Here is a 19,305-nt window from a genome sequence, read left to right on the forward strand (position 1 = left end):
AGATGCCTCCTCGACTGAACCTGATCAGAAGCCCGGATGATGCTGTCCTCCTGGGATAAAGCAGGGTAGAAGGATGGAAGATGGACTAGGAGGGCAAACAGCACAACCAGCAAATCTCCCATCTCAGTTTCAGCCTTGCTGGTCCGACTGTAATGAGGCTTTCCCAGAAGGACCATTCTTCCCCTATGGTCATTCCAAGTGGCAGCTGTTTGTCTCGTGCCTCTTACGTGTTTAGATGTAAGATGACTCTGAAACCCAATTTCAGAGGACATAAAAATTTGGGAGTTGTCACAGGGATAATATTTTAAGCCATAAAGCTAGATGAGATTACCTAGGAAAAAAGTATAAAGAATGTCAAGGACTGAGCCCCGAGCACTCATCCCAGTATTTGCTGGGCAGGAACTGGCAAAGGAAACTGAGAAGGAACCACCAGGGTTAGGGTGAAAACCAGGAAAGGGTGGTATCTGAAGCCAAGTGAAAAACTATTTTGAAGTAGAAGAGTGGCCACAATATCAAATACTAGTAATTTTTATGAAGTTGGCTATATACTGAGATTAACCATCAGTGAGGTCATTTTGATGAGAACAGTTACAAAGGAGTGGTCAGGCTACATCAAGGGGGATTCAAGATCAAATTGGAAACGGGAACTGAATAAGGGGCAAAGTGTTAAGGACTGAAAAGTCTGAGATTTTGTCCAACTTGCAAGGTAACAAGCTACCAGTTTTCATGGATGCTGGCAGGACCTTGTATTAACATAGAATACACATTCGCTGGGTGGAGTTATAGGAGAGGAGCTCCAAGTTTAGGGAGCCTGAATCTTAAACAGTGGTCTAGAAGTAAATCTGTCAAACCTTTGTCTGGAAGGAAGACACACTGGATGCTAAACCATTGCTCTGGAGAGCGTATTACCTATCTAAGGCTATTCATTCATCCTGAAAACAGCCTATAACAAAAGCCATCACCATCTGTACTTGTAAGATAGGCAGACACGTGAAAAAACCCGTGGAGAATTGTCTCCCAACAGAGAGAAATGGATGGGTAACTGAAGAGATGGGGGCTTTTGAGGATTTGGGTGTTTTAAAATATTAGAAATTCTGGGATAAATTTATATACTCATAGGAATGACAAGTAGAAAAACTGACACTCTAGGAAAGGAGGAGGAGAACGGACCAGAGCAGAGTCTGAGCAGGTGAAGACAGCGGGACCCAGGGTACCAGTGAAGAGGTCAGACGCTGGAGCACCAACCAGGAGGAAGGCGGAGTGTGGACGCAGAAATGTGAGAGCTTGTGGGTGTTCTTGTCTGATTTGCATTTGCTCTGTTAAACTGAAAACATGGTTGTTAGTTGAGAGTGAGGATGGTGGAGGTGGTTTGAGAGGTTTGGGGGATAGGGAAGAGTGAAAAAATTAAGGAAATGTATGATACACTAAAGGCCCACTTGAGGTTAGTGGTCATGAGTTTAACATCAATTATCAAGGTTGTATGTTTGGTTCTAGCCACATTCAGCAGAGTTGGATTTAGCCTGGATTGACTGGTGTGAAATACATGAACCATGGGACTTAAGCTGATGAGGTGAAGAGTCACAGCTTCAGGGAGGGAAATCAGAGTGAGTGATATCAGCAAGATGGCAGAATAGGACTTTCCAGCACTTGACTCCCTGCAGAAACATCAGTTTGGGCCGGGCGCGGTGGCTCACGCCTGTAATCCCAGCACTTTGGGAGGCTGAGGCGGGCGAATCACAAGGTCAGGAGATCGAGACCACGGTGAAACCCCGTCTCTATTAAAAATACAAAAAAAAATTAGCCAGGCGTGGTGGTGGGTGCCTGTAGTCCCAGCTAGTCAGGAGGCTGAGGCAGGAGAATGGCGTGAACCCAGGAGGCGGAGCTTGCAGTGAGCCGAGATTGCGTCACTGCACTCCAGCCTGGGCGACACAGCGAGACTCCGCCTCAAAAAACAAAAAAAAAACCACCAGTTTGAATAGCTTTCCATGCACAAAATTACCTTCACAAGAGCTAAAGAAACCAAGTAAGAGATCACAGCACCTGAGTATAGTATAGAAATAAAGGATGCGGCCAGGCACGGTGGCTCACGCCTATAATCCCAGCACTTTGGGAGGCTGAGGTAGGTGGATCACCTGGGGTCAGGAATTTGAGACCAGCCTGGCCAACATGGCAAAACCCCATCTCTACTAAAACTATACAAATTAGCCAGGCATAGTGGTGTATACCTATAATCCCAGCTACTAGAGAGGCTGAGGCAGGACGATTGCTTGAACCTGGGAGGCTGAGGTTGCAGTGAGCTAAGATTGTGCCACTGCACTCCAGGCTGGGCAACAGAGCAAGACTCTGTCTCAAAAACAAACAAAAGATGCATTGAAGAGGGCAGGAAGGACAGTGTTACATTACTTTTGTTACCTCTTCCCCAACCCCAGGCACCACTGTATGAACAGGGATACCCCCCCATACAGGGGAAAGAGAAGGAAGTGAACACTGGACTTTGGCTCCATCCCTAGCACCAGCTCCACCTGGGTAAAACTCAGTGCTGGGCAGGCCCCCGTTGCCCTAGACCCCAGGCCACTCACTACCCACAGAGTGAATTTCCAGGCCCACCCTACCATAAGGTTGAATCCCATAGCCCCAGGCCAGCACAGCAGACTTGGTCTGCTCACCTCACCTCTATACCAACCTCAGTGGGTCAGACTCAGCCCAGCTTCAGGCCTGGTGCCACAGTCTGGGGTTCCAGGCCATCCCCAGGCCTGCAGATGCAAGGCTTCAGGCCTGTCCTGGGTCCTAGACCATTTCTGAGCCAGGTCAGCACCCCTGGCCTTAGGCTCCAGGCTGGCCCCTGGCTCACCTCAGCCTGCTGACATGGTGCCAAGGCCTGCCCAGATCTACCCTGGCACACTGTACACAGCCTGGGGCCTACCCCAGCACCATGTAAACCAGGCTTCAGGCCAACCCATGGAACCAGACTTCAGGCCAACCCAAGAGGATACAGGCTCCAGGTTTACCTTCAAGAACCCAAGTTCCAGGGTTATCCCCATGTACCCAGTCAACAGGTCCACTCCAGTAGATCCAAGCTTCAGGCCCAGTTCTATAAACCCAAGCACCAGGTCTGCCCATCTGCTGATGCAGGTACCAGGCCAGCCTGGCTGAGGACTCCAGCAGCAAGCCCACTTGCAGATCACACCAGATTGCTTCTCCAGAATCTCTGGACAGGCTGACAGGTGAAAAGCTTTCCCAGACAAAGCCAGGTGGCAGACTGGAATACTTATTCTCTATTTCTTCAAATGCCCAGACATTAACACACTACAACGATCAAGGACAATCAGGGAAATATGACCCTCTAAAAAAGAAACAAAAACACCAGTAATTGACCCTAAAGAAATTTAGAAGATTTGGGTGATGTATGAGCTGCCTGACAATTCAAAATAATTATTTTAAGGAAGCTCAGCATATTAAATTTCCTTATCTAAGAAAACAGAAAAACAATTTGATTAAATCAAGAAAATGACCAACATTAGAAACTTAACAAATTATAAAAATAAATTCTGAAGTTAAATAATACAATTAATGACATGAAAAATGCAATAGAGAGCAACAACAGAGGGATCAAGCAGAAGAAAGAATCTGAGCTCAAAGACATTTTATTTGAAAATATCCAGTCAGAGGAGAAAAAAGAATGAATGAAAAGACTTGGGATTTATGGAATAGCATCAAAAGAACAAATGTGTGACTCTCAGAAGTTCAAGAAGGAAAGAGAGACAAAAGGGCAGGAAGGTTACTTAAATAATAGGGCCAGAGTAGGGGTAGTTCACGCCAGGGGTAACCCCAACACTTTGGGAGGCCACGGCAGGATCACTTGAGCCCAAGAGTTCAAGACCAGTCTGAGAAATATACTGAAACCCCCATCTCTAGAAAAATACAAGAATTTAGCCTGATGTGGTGTGAGCCTGTAGTCTCAGCTACTTGGGAGCCTGAAGTGAGAGAATCCCTTGAGCCCAGGAGGTTGAGGATGCAGTGAGTCATGATCATGCCACTGTACTTCAGCATGGGTGACAGAATGAAACTTTGTCTCACAAAAAAAAAAAAAAATCAACAAATACTAGCTATACAATTTTAAGGGATACACATTATAAAAAGATGTAAATTGTGACATTAAAAACATAAAATGTGGGAAGGGGTAAACGTAGTTTGGTTTACAATCAAAGTTGTTATCTACCTAAAATAGCCTGTGATAACTATTTTTCTGTAAGCCTCATGCTAACCACAAAGCAAAAATCTATAGTAGATACACAGAAGATTTTAAAAAAGAAATCAAAGCATATCACAAAAGAAAATCACCTAATTACAAGACAGCAAAAGAGAAAGAAAGGAACGAAGCATCTAGGAAAGAAACAGTTAACCAAATGGCAGTAGTGGGTCCTTGGCTATAAGTAATTATCTTAAATATAAATGGATTATGCCGGGCACAGTGGCTCACACCTGTAATCCCAGCACTTTGGGCGGCCGAGGTGGATGGATCATGAGGTCAGGAGATCGAGACCATCCTGGCTAACATGGTGAAACCCATTTCCACTAAAAATACAAAAAAATTAGCCGGACGTGGTGGCGGGCGCCTGTAGTCCCAGCTACTTGGGAAGCTGAGGCAGGAGAATGGCACGAACCCGGGGGGCAGAGCTTGCAGTGAGCAGAGATCGCACCACTGCACTCCAGCCTGGGCAACAGAGCAAGACTCCGTCTCAAAAAATAATAACAAATTATATATAAATGATGGATTATCCCTATAAATGGATTAAACTCCTTGGTTAAGAGTGGCTGAGTAAAATTTTTTAAAGACCCATTTATATGTTGCCTATAAAACTCACTTCACCTTTAAGGTCAAATATATACTGAAAGTGAAAGGATGGAAAAAATATTCCATGGAAATGGAAACCGAAGGAGTAGGGGTAGCTATACTTAGATAAACTAGATTTTAAGTCAAAAATTGTGACACAAAAGTCATTATAAGATAAAGGTGTCAATTTATCAAGAAAATATACCTCTAAATTTATATACATTCAACATCTGAGCACCTAAATATGTACAGCAAATAATAGATCTGAAGGGCGAGATAGACCGTAATATAGTATCAGTATGAGACTTCAATACCCCACTTTCAACAACAGAGAGATCATCCAGACAGAATCAGGAAGGAGATGTAAACTACAGCTTAAACCAAATGAACCCAACAGACACACATAAAATTTCCATCCGAAAGCAGCAGCATGCACATTCTTCTCAAGCATACAAGGAACTTCTCTAGGATAGGATGTACATTAGGCCACAAAACAAATCTTACATTGAAGATTATAATTATATCAAGTATTTTTTTCCTACCACAATGGTATAAAATTAGAAATCAATAACGAATTTTGAAAAATGCACAAATATGTGGAAATTAAACAACATGCTCCTAATCAATAGATCAGAGAAGAAATTTAAAAACATCTTGAGACAAAGGAAAACAAACACAACATACCAAAATTTATGGGATTTGTGCAGTGAGCTGAGATCGCACTACTGCACTCCAGCCTGGGCCACAGAGGGAGACTGCATCTCAAAAAAAAAAAAAAAAAAAAAAGGCCGGGCGCGGTGGCTCAAGCCTGTAATCCCAGCACTTTGGGAGGCCGAGACAGGCGGATCACGAGGTCAGGAGTTCGAGACCATCCTGGCTGAAACGGTGAAACCCCGTCTCTACTAAAAAATACAAAAAAGCTAGCCGGTCGAGGTGGCCGGCACCTGTAGTCCCAGCTACTCGGGAGGCTGAGGCAGGAGAATGGCGTAAACCCGGGAGGCGGAGCTTGCAGTGAGCTGAGATCCGGCCACTGCACTCCAGTCCGGGCGACAGAGCGAGACTCCGTCTCAAAAAAAAAAAAAAAAAAAATTATGGGATTCACTAAAAGCAGTTCTAAGAGATGTTTATAGCAGTAAATGCCTATATCAAAAGAGAGCAAATAATATTACACCTCAAAGAACTAGAGAAAGAACAAAGCCCAAAGTTAGAAGAAAATATCAGAACAGAAATAAATTATTCATAGATTTATTCATTCATCTCTTAGAGAAAGACAGCAGGAAAAAACCTTAAGAATTGTTTAAGAAAATTGGGAAACTTTTAGGTAGAGTAAGAAAAAAGATGACTCAAAATCAGAAGTGAAAGAGGAAGTGTTACAACTGATACCACAGAAATACAAAGGGTAAGAATACCATGCATAATTATACATCAACAAATTAGAGAACCTAGAAGAAATGGATAAATCCCTAAACACATACAAACTAGCAACACTGAATCATGAAGAAACAGAAAAACCAATAATGGGCTGGGCATGGTGACTCCCACCTGCAATTCCAGTGCTTTGGGAGGCCAAGGTGGATCACTTGAGGTCAGGGGTTTGAGACCGGCCTGGGCAACATGGTGACACCCCATCACTACTAAAAATACAAAAATTAGCCAGCCGTGGTGGCGCGCGCCTGTAATCCTCGCTACTCGAGAGGCTGAGGCAGGAGAGTTGCTTGAACCCAGGAGGCAGAGGTTGCAGTGAGCTGAGATTGTGCCACCGCACTCCAGCCTGGACAGTAGAGTGAGACTTGGGGGCAGGGGGATGGGGAAGGCTAGACACAGTAGCTCATGCCTGTAATCCTAGCACTTTGGGAGGCTGAGGCAGGCGGATTACCAGAGTTCAGGAGTTTGAGACCAGCCTGGCCAACATGATGAAAGCCTGTCTCTACCAAAAATACAAAAATTAGCCGGGCATGGTTACGGGCACCTGTAATCCCAGCTGCTTCGGAGGCTTAGGCGGGGAGAATCACTTGAACCTGGGAGGCAGAGGTTGCAGCGAGCCAAGATTGTGCCATTGCACTCCAGCCTAGGTGACAGAATGAGACTCCATCTCAAAAACAACAACATAAACAACAAACCCAATAAGAGGCTCAATTAAAGAAAAGTCCATCTGGCCGGGCTAGGTGGCTCAAGCCTGTAATCCCAGCAGTTTGGGAGGCCAAGATGGGCGGATCACGAGGTCAGGAGATCGAGACCATCCTGGCTAACACGTTGAAACCCCGTCTCTACTTAAAAAAGTACAAAAAACTAGCCGGACGACATGGTGGGCGCCTGCAGTCCCAGCTACTCAGGAGGCTGAGGCAGGAGAATAGCGTAAACCCAGAAGGCAGAGCTTGCAGTGAGCTGAGATCCAGCCACTGCACTCCAGCCCGGGCAACAGAGCCAGACTCCGTCTCAAAAAAAAAAAAAAGAAAAGTCCATCAAAGAAAAGCACAGGACTTAATGGTGTCATTACTGAGTTCTAGTTAACACTTAAAGAACTAATACCAGTTCTACTCAAACTCATCCAAAAAAATTGGAAAATAGGGAGCACCTTCAAACTTATTTTATGAAGCCACCATTACCTTGATACCAGACCCAGACAAGGGCACTGCAAGAAAAAAAAAAATTACAGGCCAGTATCCCTGATGAACATAGATGCAAAAACCCTCAACAAAATACCAGCAAACCAAATTCAACAGCACATTGAAAGACAGTTCACTATGATCAAGTGGGATCTATCCCAAGGATGTGAGGATGTTTCAACATACACAAGTCTATAAATGTTATCTACCACATTCACAGTATGAAGGATAAAATATATTCTGATCACCTTAATAGATGCAGAAAAAGCATTTGACAAAACTCAACATCTTTTCATAATAAAAACTCTCAAAATAGGTACAGAAGGAATGTACCGCAGCACAAGGCAGGCCATATATGACAAGCTCACAGCTAACATACTTAATAGTGAAAAGTTGAAAGCTTTTTATCTGGCTAGGCACAGTGGTTCACACCTGTAATCCCAGTCCCTTGGGAGGCCGAGGCAGGCCAATCACTTGAGGTTAGGAGTTTGAGACCAGCCTGGCCAACATGGCGAAACCCTGTGTCCACTAAAAATACAAAAATTAGCTGGGTGTGGTGGTACAGCCCTGTAATTCCAGCTACTCGGAAGGCTGAGGCAGGAGAATTGCTTGAACCTGGGAGGCAGAGGTTGCAGTGAGCCGAGATTACACCACTGCACTCCAGCCTGGGCAACAGAGTGAGACTCTGTCTCAAAAAAAAAAAAAAAAGAAAAGAAAAAGGGAAAGCTTTTCATCTACTATCATGAACAAGACAAGAATGTTCACTCTCACTATTTCTACTCAACATAGTATTGGAAGTCCTAGCCAGAACAGTTAGGCAACAGAAAGAAATGAGGCTTCCAGATGGGAAAGAAAGAAGGTAAATTGTCCATGTTTGCAGATGCTATGATCTCATATAGAAAACAGAGTCCACCAGAAAACTTTCAGGACTAAGGAATAAAGTTGCAGGATACAAAAATCAGCATACAAAAATCAGTAGTGTTTTGTGAAACAATGACCCGTCTATACAAGAAATCAGTAAGACAATCCCATTTACAACAGCTACAAAAAGTTAATGAATGAACCTAGGAATGAATTTAACCAAGGAGATTAAAGACTGGTACACCAAAAAACTGTAAGACATTGATAAAAGAAACTGAAGATACAATTAAATGGAAAACTATCTTGTGTTTGTGGATTGGAGGAGTATTGTTAAAATGTTCACACTATCCAAAGCAATCTACAGATTCAATGCAATGCCTTTCAAAATTCCAATTATATTTTCCACAGAGTTAGAAAAACAATCCTAAAACTTGTATGTAACCACAAAAGACCCCAAATACTCAAAGCAGTCTTGAACAAAAAGAAAGCTTGAGGCTTCATACTACCTGCATTAGTACATTCTCACACTGCTATAAAGAACTACCTGAGACTGGGCAATTTATGAAAAAAAGGTATAATTGACTCACAGTTCCACAAGCTTAACAAGAAGCTTGACTGGGAAACCTCAGGAAACTTACCATCATGGAAGGCAAAGGGGAAGCAAGCAGCTTCTTCACATGGTGACAGGACAGCATGCTAGCAGAGGGGGAAGTGCCACACATTTGTAAACCGTTAGATCTCATGAGAACTCACTATCAGGAGAGCAGCAAGGGAGAAATCCACCCCCATGATCCAGTCACCTCCTACCAGGCCCCTCCTCCAATTCGACATGACATTTGGGTGGGGACACAAATCCAAACCATATCACTACCTGAATTCAAACTACACTACAAAGGTATAGTAACCAAACAGCATATTAGTATCAAAACAGACACATAGACCAACTAAACAGAATAGAGTTCCCAGAAATAAATATATGCATTTACAGTCAACTGATTTTTGACAAAGGTGCCAAGAATACATAATGGGCAAAGGACAATCTCTTCAATAAATGCTGGACATTCACATATAAAATAATAAAATACAGAAAAATAAACCAAAGACTTAAATGTAAGATCTGAAACTGTAAAACTACCAGAAGAAAGCAGGGATCCGTGACATTGATCTAGTCAATGAATTTTTTTTTTTTTAATTTCTTTCCATATATTTTTTTTCCTTCACGTAGGTTAAATAGAAGTTGCTGTCATTCTAGAATCACTGATTACAATTTTTTTTAATTAGAAAAAAGGTTACTTGAATATTTACATAATTTTATTGCTCTTTAACAAAAACTTTTTTCATTGATTTGTAGACTCCATCCAGGCAACAAAATCAACAACAGACAAATGAGATTACATCCAACTAAAAAGCTCCTGCACAGTAAAGGAAATAATCAACAGAGTGAAAAGATAGCCTTTGGAATGGGTAGAATTATTTGCAAATCATAGTCTGATAAGGGATATCTAAAATACAGGGAACTCAGACAACTCAATAGCAAGAAAACAAATAACCCAAGTGAAGAGCAAAGGACCTAAATAGACGCTTCTCAAAAAGAAGACATACATGTGCATAACAGATATATGAAAAAATTCTCAGTGTCACTAATTATCAGGGAAATGCAGATTAAAACTACAATGAGGTATCATCTCACACCTTGTTAGAATGGCTGTTAGCAAAACGATGAATAAAAGTGTTTGTGGGCCAGGTGCAGTGGCTCACGCCTATAATCCCAGTAGTTTGGGAGGCCGAGGCAGGTGGATCACCTGAGGTCAGAAGTTTGAGACCAGCCTAACATCGTGAAACCCCGTTTCTACTAAAAATATAAAAAAATTAGCAGCTGCACTCCAGCCTAGGTGACAGTGAGACTCACACGTGTGAGTGAAAGAATCTCCCAAACAAACACTAGCTTTTCTGAGGATTGTCAGAATGTGAAACAAAAGACAGCAAAGCAGACATGGCTATGAAGGTTAGCATGACTCGCGTGCCAGAGCCTGGAGATGGGGACTCCAAATTTCAGCCACTGGAGAGTAACGAGAACACAGAAGCCGAGGAGAGGTCCTGCCCATGGCTGCTGAGGCTAATCGTGGAAGTGGATGTGGGATCTTCACTCCTATTGGGCACCGACTATGAAGCAGGCACAGGAGGCTGCTGGGGGACACGCTGGTGAACAAGATGACTGACAGAAGGGCCCTGTCCGCAGGGGGATTCCACCTTAGGACATCCCAGGAGCAGACACAAAACCCAAGTAGAGGGCAGGCCATGTGACAAAGCCAGAAACATATGAGGGCCGGTATGAAGCCCTGGGAGGGTTCAGAGTTAACAGCAGCATCAGGCAGGGCATGGGGCTCATGCCTGTAATCCCAGGACTTTGGCAGGTCAAGACAGGAAGATCCGTTTAACCCAGGAGTTCAAGACCAGCCTGGGCAACATAGCAAGACCTTGTCACTCCAAAAAAAAAAAAAAAGAACAAAAAAAGCATCATCTGCATTTTAAAAAGTAGGTGCAACATGGCCAAGCCCGGTGGCTCACGCCTATAATCCCAGCACTCTGGAAGGCCGAGGTGGGTGGATCACCTGAGGTCAGGAGTTCGAGACCAGCCTAACATGGCAAAACCCCATCTCTACTATTTAAAAAAAAAAAAAAAATAGCCAGGAGTGGTGGTGAGGACCTGCTACTGTAATCCCAGCTACTTGGGAGGCTGAGGCAAGAGAATCGCTTGAACCTGGGAGGCAGAGCTTGCAGTGAGCCCAGATCACACCACTGCACTCCAGCCCGGGCAGCAGAGCAAGACTGTCAAGAAAAAATAAAACACACACACAAAAGTAGGTGAGCTTGATACTAATCAGGAAGAGAATTTGGGTAAAGTTGCCCAGGAGTAGAAACCCCCACTTAGGAAGAGAAGCTAAGAGATGGAGTTCTGCCAGCTCAAGGTGACCACTTCAGTTGCTTTCAGTAACACCCCTTCAAGCAGGAAACAAGTTTTTTTTTTTTTTTTTTTTGAGACCGAGTATCACTCCCAGGCTGAGGTGCAATGGGACAATCTCGGCTCACTGCAACCTTGGTTCCCTGGGTTCAAGTGATTCTCCTGCCTCAGCCTTCCGAGTAGCTAGGATTACAGGAACCCGCCACCATGCCCAGCTAATTTTTGTATTTTTAGTAGAGAAGGGGTTTCACCATCTTGGCCAGGCTGGTCTTGAACTCCTGACCTACTGATCCACCCACCTCGGCCTCCCAGAGTGCTGGGGTTATAGGTATGAGCCACTGCACTTGGCCAACAAGTGCTTCCTTCTATCTGGTGCTGATAGTTGGCAGTTGGAAGCCATACTGTGTGAGGATCCAGGTCACTCGGATTCGTCCTGTGTTTCTAGAGCAGTTTCCAGTGTCTTGCGGGGCTGCCCCGGTTCACCTGTGTCCAGCCCATCCAGATTTCCAAGCATTACTCACTCCCACTTCCAAACCCTGGAATCAAGCCTGGCCAACATGGTAAAACCCTATCTCTACTGAAAACACAAGAATTATCCAAGTGCAGTGGCTTACACCGGTAACCCCAGCACTTTGGGAGGCAGCAGGCAGGTGGATCACTTGAGGGATTTGAGACCAGCCTGGGCAACATAGCAAAATTTGTCTCTGCAAAACATAAGCTTAGCATAATGTCGCTTGCCTGCAGTTCCAGCTCCTCAGGAGTCTGGGGTGGGAGGATTGCCTGAGCCCAGGAGGTCGAGAACCATGTTCCTACCACTCCACACCAGCCTTGGCGACAACGTGAGACTCTGTTTCCCCACCCCCCAAAAAAAACCCTCCAAGAAAAGCCTAGAACCCGATTCCCAAAAACCCACTAGGAGTGGTTGAGCAGGCTGCCCCCAGGAGGGCTGGCGCTTCCACTCTGTGGGGCTGATGCCGAGTGTGAGAAGACAGCATCCCTGGAGGCCTGTGTCCCTGCAGATTGCTAAAGCCATCACTGCGAGTGAGACGAACGGACAGCAGACGGAGGCTTGGACAAAGTCCAGGAATGTGAAGAGCATAGGGAGGACTGCAGTGGTGGAAATCAAGCCAGGCTTCTTCTGTGATCGGCCTAGCTGGGTCTGCTGGTTTGGCTCTGCCGGCCCAGGAGCAGCCTGAAGAGGGGGCACAGGATAGTCAGGTCTGGGCAAGGAAAGGGCAGCTGAAAGGTACCCTGGTGAGATACCAGCATCCCTGAGGGGCAGCCATTTAGCAGAATGGGTGATGGACACATGAGCCCCTGCAGTGGGTCTGTGGCTGGAGATACTCAGTGCTGGCTCCATGTGGTCTCAGGAGGCCCAGTGCTGATGATCAGAACTACACTCAACAGTAGTGACAGGACCAGTGTGGGGAAAAGAGAGATCAGCCTGTTACTGTGTCTGTATAGAAAGAAGTAAACATAAGAGACTCCATTTTGTTCTGTATTTGAGATGCTGTTCATCTGTGACCCTACCCACAACCTTGTCCTTGCAAGAGACATATGCTGTGGTGACTCAAGGTTTAAAGGATTTTGGGCTGTGCAGGGTGTGCTTTGTTCAACAAATGCCTGAATGCAGCTTGCTGGTTAAAAGTCATCACCATTCACTTAATCTCAAGTACCCAGGGACACGCACACTGCCAAAGGTCACAGGGACCTCTGCCTAGGAAAGCTAGGTATTGTCCAAGGTTTCTCCCCATGTGATGGTCTGAAATATGGCCTCGTGGGAAGGGAAAGACCTGATCGTCCCCCAGCCTGACACCCGTGAAGGGTCTGTGCTGAGGACCAGTACAAGAGGAAAGAAGGCCTCTTGGCGGTTGTTGGCAGTTGAGATAGAGAAAAGCATCTGTCTCCTGCCCGTCCCTGGGCAATGGAACATCTCGGTATAAAACCCAATTGTATGTTCTGTTTACTGAGAAAGGAGAAAACGCCTTAGGGCGGAAGATGGGACTTTCTTTTCACCTTAGGGCGAAAGGCGGGACAATGCTGCTCTTTATGCACTAAAAAGGTTTATGGAGATGTTTGCGTATGCATATCAAGGCACAGCACTTCTCCTTAAACTTATTCATGTCACAGAGATCTTTATTCATATGTCTTACTGCTGACTTTCTCCCTACAATGATCCTATTATCCTGCCACTTCCTTTCCTTTAAGATGGTAAAGATAATTATCAATAAATACTAAGGGAACTCAGAGATGGGTGCCGGCATGGGTCCTCGGTATGCTGAGCCCCGGTCCCCGGGGCCCACTTTTTCTTTCTCTATACTTTGTCTCTGTGTCATTTCTTTTCTCAAGTCTCTCCTTCCACCTAACGAGAAACGCCCACAGGTGTGGAGGGGCAGGCCACCCCTTCAGACTAGGATCAGCCATAACAGTCAACAGGCATTGCTGTTCTGCCCTTGGCTGTGTACTCGGCTTGAGTTCTCTCATCCGGGAGTCACATAACCCATGAGAGAAAGTCACCATTCTCGTCTTATAAATGAAATAACTGAAGTTCAGAAAGGTTAAGGAATTTTCAAGGTACATGAAGTGGTACAATACTAAGAATATGAGAAGTTAAGACCCTATTAGAGCAACCACTGAAGAAAAGGAACAGCATCTCCAAAACGCTGTAGGTAAATTAAAACTGAAACAAGTATTGTTAGGCCCGGTGCGGTGGCTCACACCTGTAATCCCAGCACTTCGAGAGGCCGAGGCAGGCAGATCACTTGAGGTCAGGAGTTTAAGACCAGCCTGGCCAACATGAAACCCCGTCTCTACTAAAAACACAAAAATTAGCTGGGAGTGGTGGCAGGCACCTGTCATTTCAGCTACTCAGAAGGCTGAGGCAGGAGAACTGCTTGAACCTAGGAGGCAGAGGTTGCAGTGAGCCAAGATTGTGCCACTGCACTCCAGCCTGGGTGACAGAGCAAGACTCCATCTCAAAAAACGTATTTTTAACACAAAATAGGGCAAGAAAGAAGAGGGACCAAAATAGGGGAGGGAGTGGGAAAGCAAAGTGGAGAATGAAGTGGTAGACCTAAAACCACCATGTCAAAAGGCAGAAATTGTCAAAGGGATCAAGATTCAAAGGCAAGGCCGAATGATATGTACAAGAGTCAGGTTAAATATAAAGACACAGGCGGACTGGGCATGGGGCCCACACCTATAAGCCCAGCACTTTTGGAGGCTGGGGCAGGTTTGCTTGGGGCCAGGAGTTCTAGTCCAGCCAGGGCAACATGGCCAGACCCCATCTCTTCAAAAAACATTTTAAAAGAAAAACTAGTTGGCCACGGTGGTGTGTGCCCATAGTTCTAGCTATTCAGGAGGCTGAGATGGGAGGACTGCTTGAGGCCAGGAGTTTGAGGCTGCAGTGAGCTATGATAGCACCACTGCACTCCAGCCTGCGTAACAGAGCAAGACCCTGTCTCTGGAAAAAAATGAAAGATTTGCCCAAGCTAAGGACAGCCCAGACCTCGCTGGGGCTGGGAAGCAGGAAAGTGTAGGATGGGGACAGGTCCACGGCAGAGAAAGGATTTGGACCCAGAGTTGCCAGATCGTAAAACCTAAGGTCTTTAACACTGTCTGTTCTACCTTCTGGCAGCGCTCCGAGTCCTACTGGGGAGCAGTCCTCAGATGTGACACCGCTTCACAGCTGTGCTGCCTTGCCTGGGCTAATATTTCCCCACTACTGGCCAAAAATGAGGTGACATTTCTCTTAACCTCCCCTCTGCTTTAATACATCCCTCTGATCCCTCCAGCCTGGGGACTCATTCTTCCAGCAGCTGCTGAACTCCTATCAGATTCTCACACTTGAGCATGCATCAGAATCACCTGGAAGGTGTAATGCACTGACGGCCGGGCCCTGTCCCTGCCATTTCTGAATCTGTAGGCCAGCGTGGAGCCTGGGAATCTGCATTGCTAACAAGGTCCCCAGGTGTTCGCACTTGGAGAAGCCCCATGGGCAGGTAAGCCCGCTGCTTAATCTGAGAAACAGCTCCCGCCTTGAAACCCACCATCAAGCTTGAAGACCGTCGGGTGAACAGGTGAATCCAATGGAGAGTAATTAGTTTCCAACAGAGAAAGCCCAGGTGGCCTGGGGGAGCACAGGTGCAGCACCTGCCTCTGGTCAAAGGAAAAGCAGCCTGAGACAAACTTCTGGTGCCACAGAAAGCCAGATGCTCTCATGGAGGCCACCTAGCCCCCCGTCACCCATCATGACTTCGCTTGCACAGTTTGAACAATACCATTGGTTTTGTCATACAGCCAACTCTTAAAACATCTCCATTGGGCCACAGGGCAGGCCCCCGGCTGCTGGCATCGCCTGGTCTTATGATCTCAGGCTCCCAGCACCCTCACCGCCCAGCAGTCTGTTCCATAGCAGCAGCTCCTACCTTCTCCCTGACTTCTAGAGGGGAGCACCCCCTGGGCTTAGCTGTGCCGGCCCCCTCACCGGCACCGTCACATTCCTGCTTCCATAGATGAATGCATCTTCCAGGCCTTCCCGTGGGTGTCCAGCCTCACAGGGTACATTCACACAACTGTGCCCGCCTCTGAGCCTTTTAACACCTCTTTCCACCATCTGACAGCAACACCAGCATGTCTCCTTTGCTTAGTGTGCTCTGCCTTCTGCCTGCTTCTAGGAGCCATCCGGCAGCACGGTGGCCCATCCCCTAGGGTCCCGAGCAGGGCATTAAGTCCTGTATCCTGGGGAGTACTCCTGAATTGAGAACCCCCACCTTTTTCCAGCTTTATGAGCGCTCCCCTTGGTCCAGCTCTCTCAGCACCCAGTTCCTGTCACGTGTGCCCAGTCCCTGCAAGTGCGTTTTGGCTCCATTCTGCAGCTCCCTTGGTACAAGGTCCTTTTTTTCCCTTACCAGGCCTGGTGCCATCATGGCCAGGACTGGAAGAGACAAAGATGGTGGGAGTAATGTCCTGCAGGAGGGTAGCCTCCGTCTCCTGTGGGGAGGAGGATACTCTCACCCCTGGTGGGAAGAGTGGCCACCTACGTGCACTCAGGGCTTATGGGCTCTGGGGAGGTGAGGTTTTGGGAGCACATTAACCCAGACGTCCGCATCTCATGAACTAGGGCCCTGCCTCTGACACAGCAGGCTGTCTAGGTGGAGGATTTAACCTTCTTGGGAGCTTGGCTGATCTTACAACTAAATCCTTGGTCTAGTCCTCAGCTTTCTCTACGTTGCAGCTGCAAGAGATAAAAACCTTTACGTGTTCCTAAGGAGGCTTGATAAAAACCTTTACGTGCTCCTAAAGAGGCTTGATAAAAAACCTTTACGTGCTCCTAAGGAGGCTTTCACCCTTAGCTTCTAATTGCCTGTTAATCACTCTCAGCTTTTTTCCTTTTCCAACATCTTTGTGTTTAACAACCACCACCTAGTTTCACTGTGGTTTTCGGGTTTTTGAGACAGGGTTTCTTGCTCTGTCACCCAGGTTGAAGTGCAGCAGCATAATCACAGCTCACTGCAACCTCGACCTCCCCGGCTCAAGAGATCCTTCCACCTCAGCCTGCCAACTAACATGTACTACACCACCACACCTGGCTAATTTTGATTTTTTTATGGGGACATGGGTCTTGGTACGTTGCCCAGGCTGGTCTTGAACTCTTGGGCTCAAGCAATACTCTTAGCTCAGCCTCTCAAAGTGCTGGGATTCCAGGCGTGAGCCGCTGCTCCTGGCCCTCCCTTCCCTAGGTATTCTGTCCCCTCATATCTCAAACTCCTGACTCAGGGAACCCACTAGTGAATACTCTTCCCCAGAATACCACTGCATTTCATCAGCAGCGGACGTTTTCACAACCCCATTGCTACCGTGTGCCCGAGCTAGCTGCGCTCCCCCTGCCAACCACGAAGAGGTCGTCGCGGCCAGCCCGGTAGTCAGCAGTCCAGCTCCAGAATCCCACCTCAGCATCCGCGTTCCGCAGCCCACTCCCGGCACGCGTGATCATAGCTGGAGGCCCCCTCAGGAAGTAAACGCTGAGATAAAGATGACCGCACAGAAGTCTACCGGTACCCCAGGATCAATACCTGTGAAACCGAAGATACGGAGCGGAAGGAAAGAGCAGCGTTCAGCAGAGGGAGATGGAGCCGCAACACCGTCCCAAGTTTGGGTGAAAAGACTGGACCTTTAAAAACCCCACTGACCAATCACTGGCTGCAGGCTGCCCAGAAAGGACCCACGACTCGAGGTCAAGATGATGCCCTTCAGCTGAGGAAATTACCAAAGAGGACAGCAGCTGCGGACCGTCTGCTGACCACAGCAACGCTTGCGGAGGTCGGCCTGCAGTCCTGGAGGGAATCTGGGTGACTGACCACGCAGCCACTAGATTAGGTACAGATGCAGGCTGGTCCCAGACCGAATTCTCTTGCGACCGCTCCAGACGTTTCTGTTAGTAGAAAGCCAGATCACCTGATGGGCGGGGAGAGGCGTGTGCCCAGTGTTTAACTCAGACCAAGGGTGGGGCAACCCCTGCCTGAGGAGGAATCTGTCTTTAAGCTGAGGTTAAATCAAGTGAGACCCCTGATTAAACTCGGAGCCTTTTGCTTAACTGTACTTGTCAACATAGCACCTAATTGGAAGCTTTTAAGCATATTTGGGACAATTTGGGTGTGAGTCTACCTTTTCAACTGTAAGTTTTACAAGTTGTAAATGCAGATCGAGTATTTCTCATGAAAATGTAGCATCCAGGTGGAGAGGTGATGGAAGTGCAAATTACACACTAGATTTGAAAGACAGTATAAGAAAAAATGTAAAATATATCAATAATTTAAAAATATTTATTACATGTTGAAATATGTTGATATATTGGGTTAAAGAATTTCTTTTTTTTTTTTTTTTTTTTTTTTTTTTTGGTAGAGAAGAGGGTCTATATTGCCCAGACTGGTCTCGAACTCCTGGGCTCAAGCTATCCGCCTGCCTCAGCCTCTCAAAAGTGCTGGGATTACAGGCGTGAGCCACCGTGCCCGATATCTTTTTACTTTTTCAATAGGGCTACCAGATAATTTAAAATCATCCATTTCGCTCGCCTTGAATTTCTTTTGTGTTTCTTTGAAACAACGCTGGGTTAGGAACAGCAAGGCATAGCCATGCAGTTTTCAGGTTGGCCAGCAGGTGGCAGCCTTATACCAGGACTGTCGTTTTCAGACTCGGGAGGCCGGTGGGTGGAGCGGGGGACAGACGTAGATTTCACCAGCAAATGAAAAAGTCGCTTAGCCAGGTTTGTGGTTGCTACTCCGCTTTTATATTAATTACGCCTCACATTTGTTTGTATGTAGATGGTTGCTGACATAATAAAATATATGTCCTTTCCTCTGTGTTTAAGAGCAGTTCTCCCTTACTGAGCTGGCAGTTTCCTTAAAACATCTGGCTCTTAATTATATAGAGAGACTGGGCGCGGTGGCTCTAATTATATAGAGAGACCTAGCGCGGTGGCTCACGCCTGTGATCCCAGCGCTTTGGGAGGCCGAGGTAGATGGATCACCTGAGGTCAGGAGTTCGAGACCAGCTTGACCAACATCGTGAAACCCTGCCTCCACTAAAAATACAAAAATTACCCACGCATGGTGGCATGCACCTGTAATCCCAGCTACTCAGGAGGTGCAGGCAGGAGAATTGCTTGAACCTGGGAGGCAGAGGTTGCAGTGAGCTGAGACTCCACCACTGCACTCCAGCCTGGGCAACAGAGTAACACTCCATCTCAAAAAAAAAAAAAAAAAAAAAAAAAAATCTCACACACAGAGACAGGGTGACAGGGTCTTGCTCTGTCACCCATGCTGCAGTGGTGTGATCATAGCTCACTGCAAGCTGGAACTCCTGGGCTCAAGTGATCCTCCTGCCCCAGCCTCCTGAGCAGCACACTACAAGTGCAAACCACTGCACCCGGCTACTTTTTTTTAGAGAAAAGGAGTCTCACTATGTTGCCCAGGCTAGTCTCAAACTCCTGGCCTCAAGCAATTCACCCACCTCAGCTTAACACTTTTTTTTTTTTTTTTTTT

Source organism: Piliocolobus tephrosceles, chromosome 17 (assembly GCF_002776525.5).
Source record: "Piliocolobus tephrosceles isolate RC106 chromosome 17, ASM277652v3, whole genome shotgun sequence".
Taxonomy (NCBI): Eukaryota; Metazoa; Chordata; class Mammalia; order Primates; family Cercopithecidae; genus Piliocolobus; species Piliocolobus tephrosceles.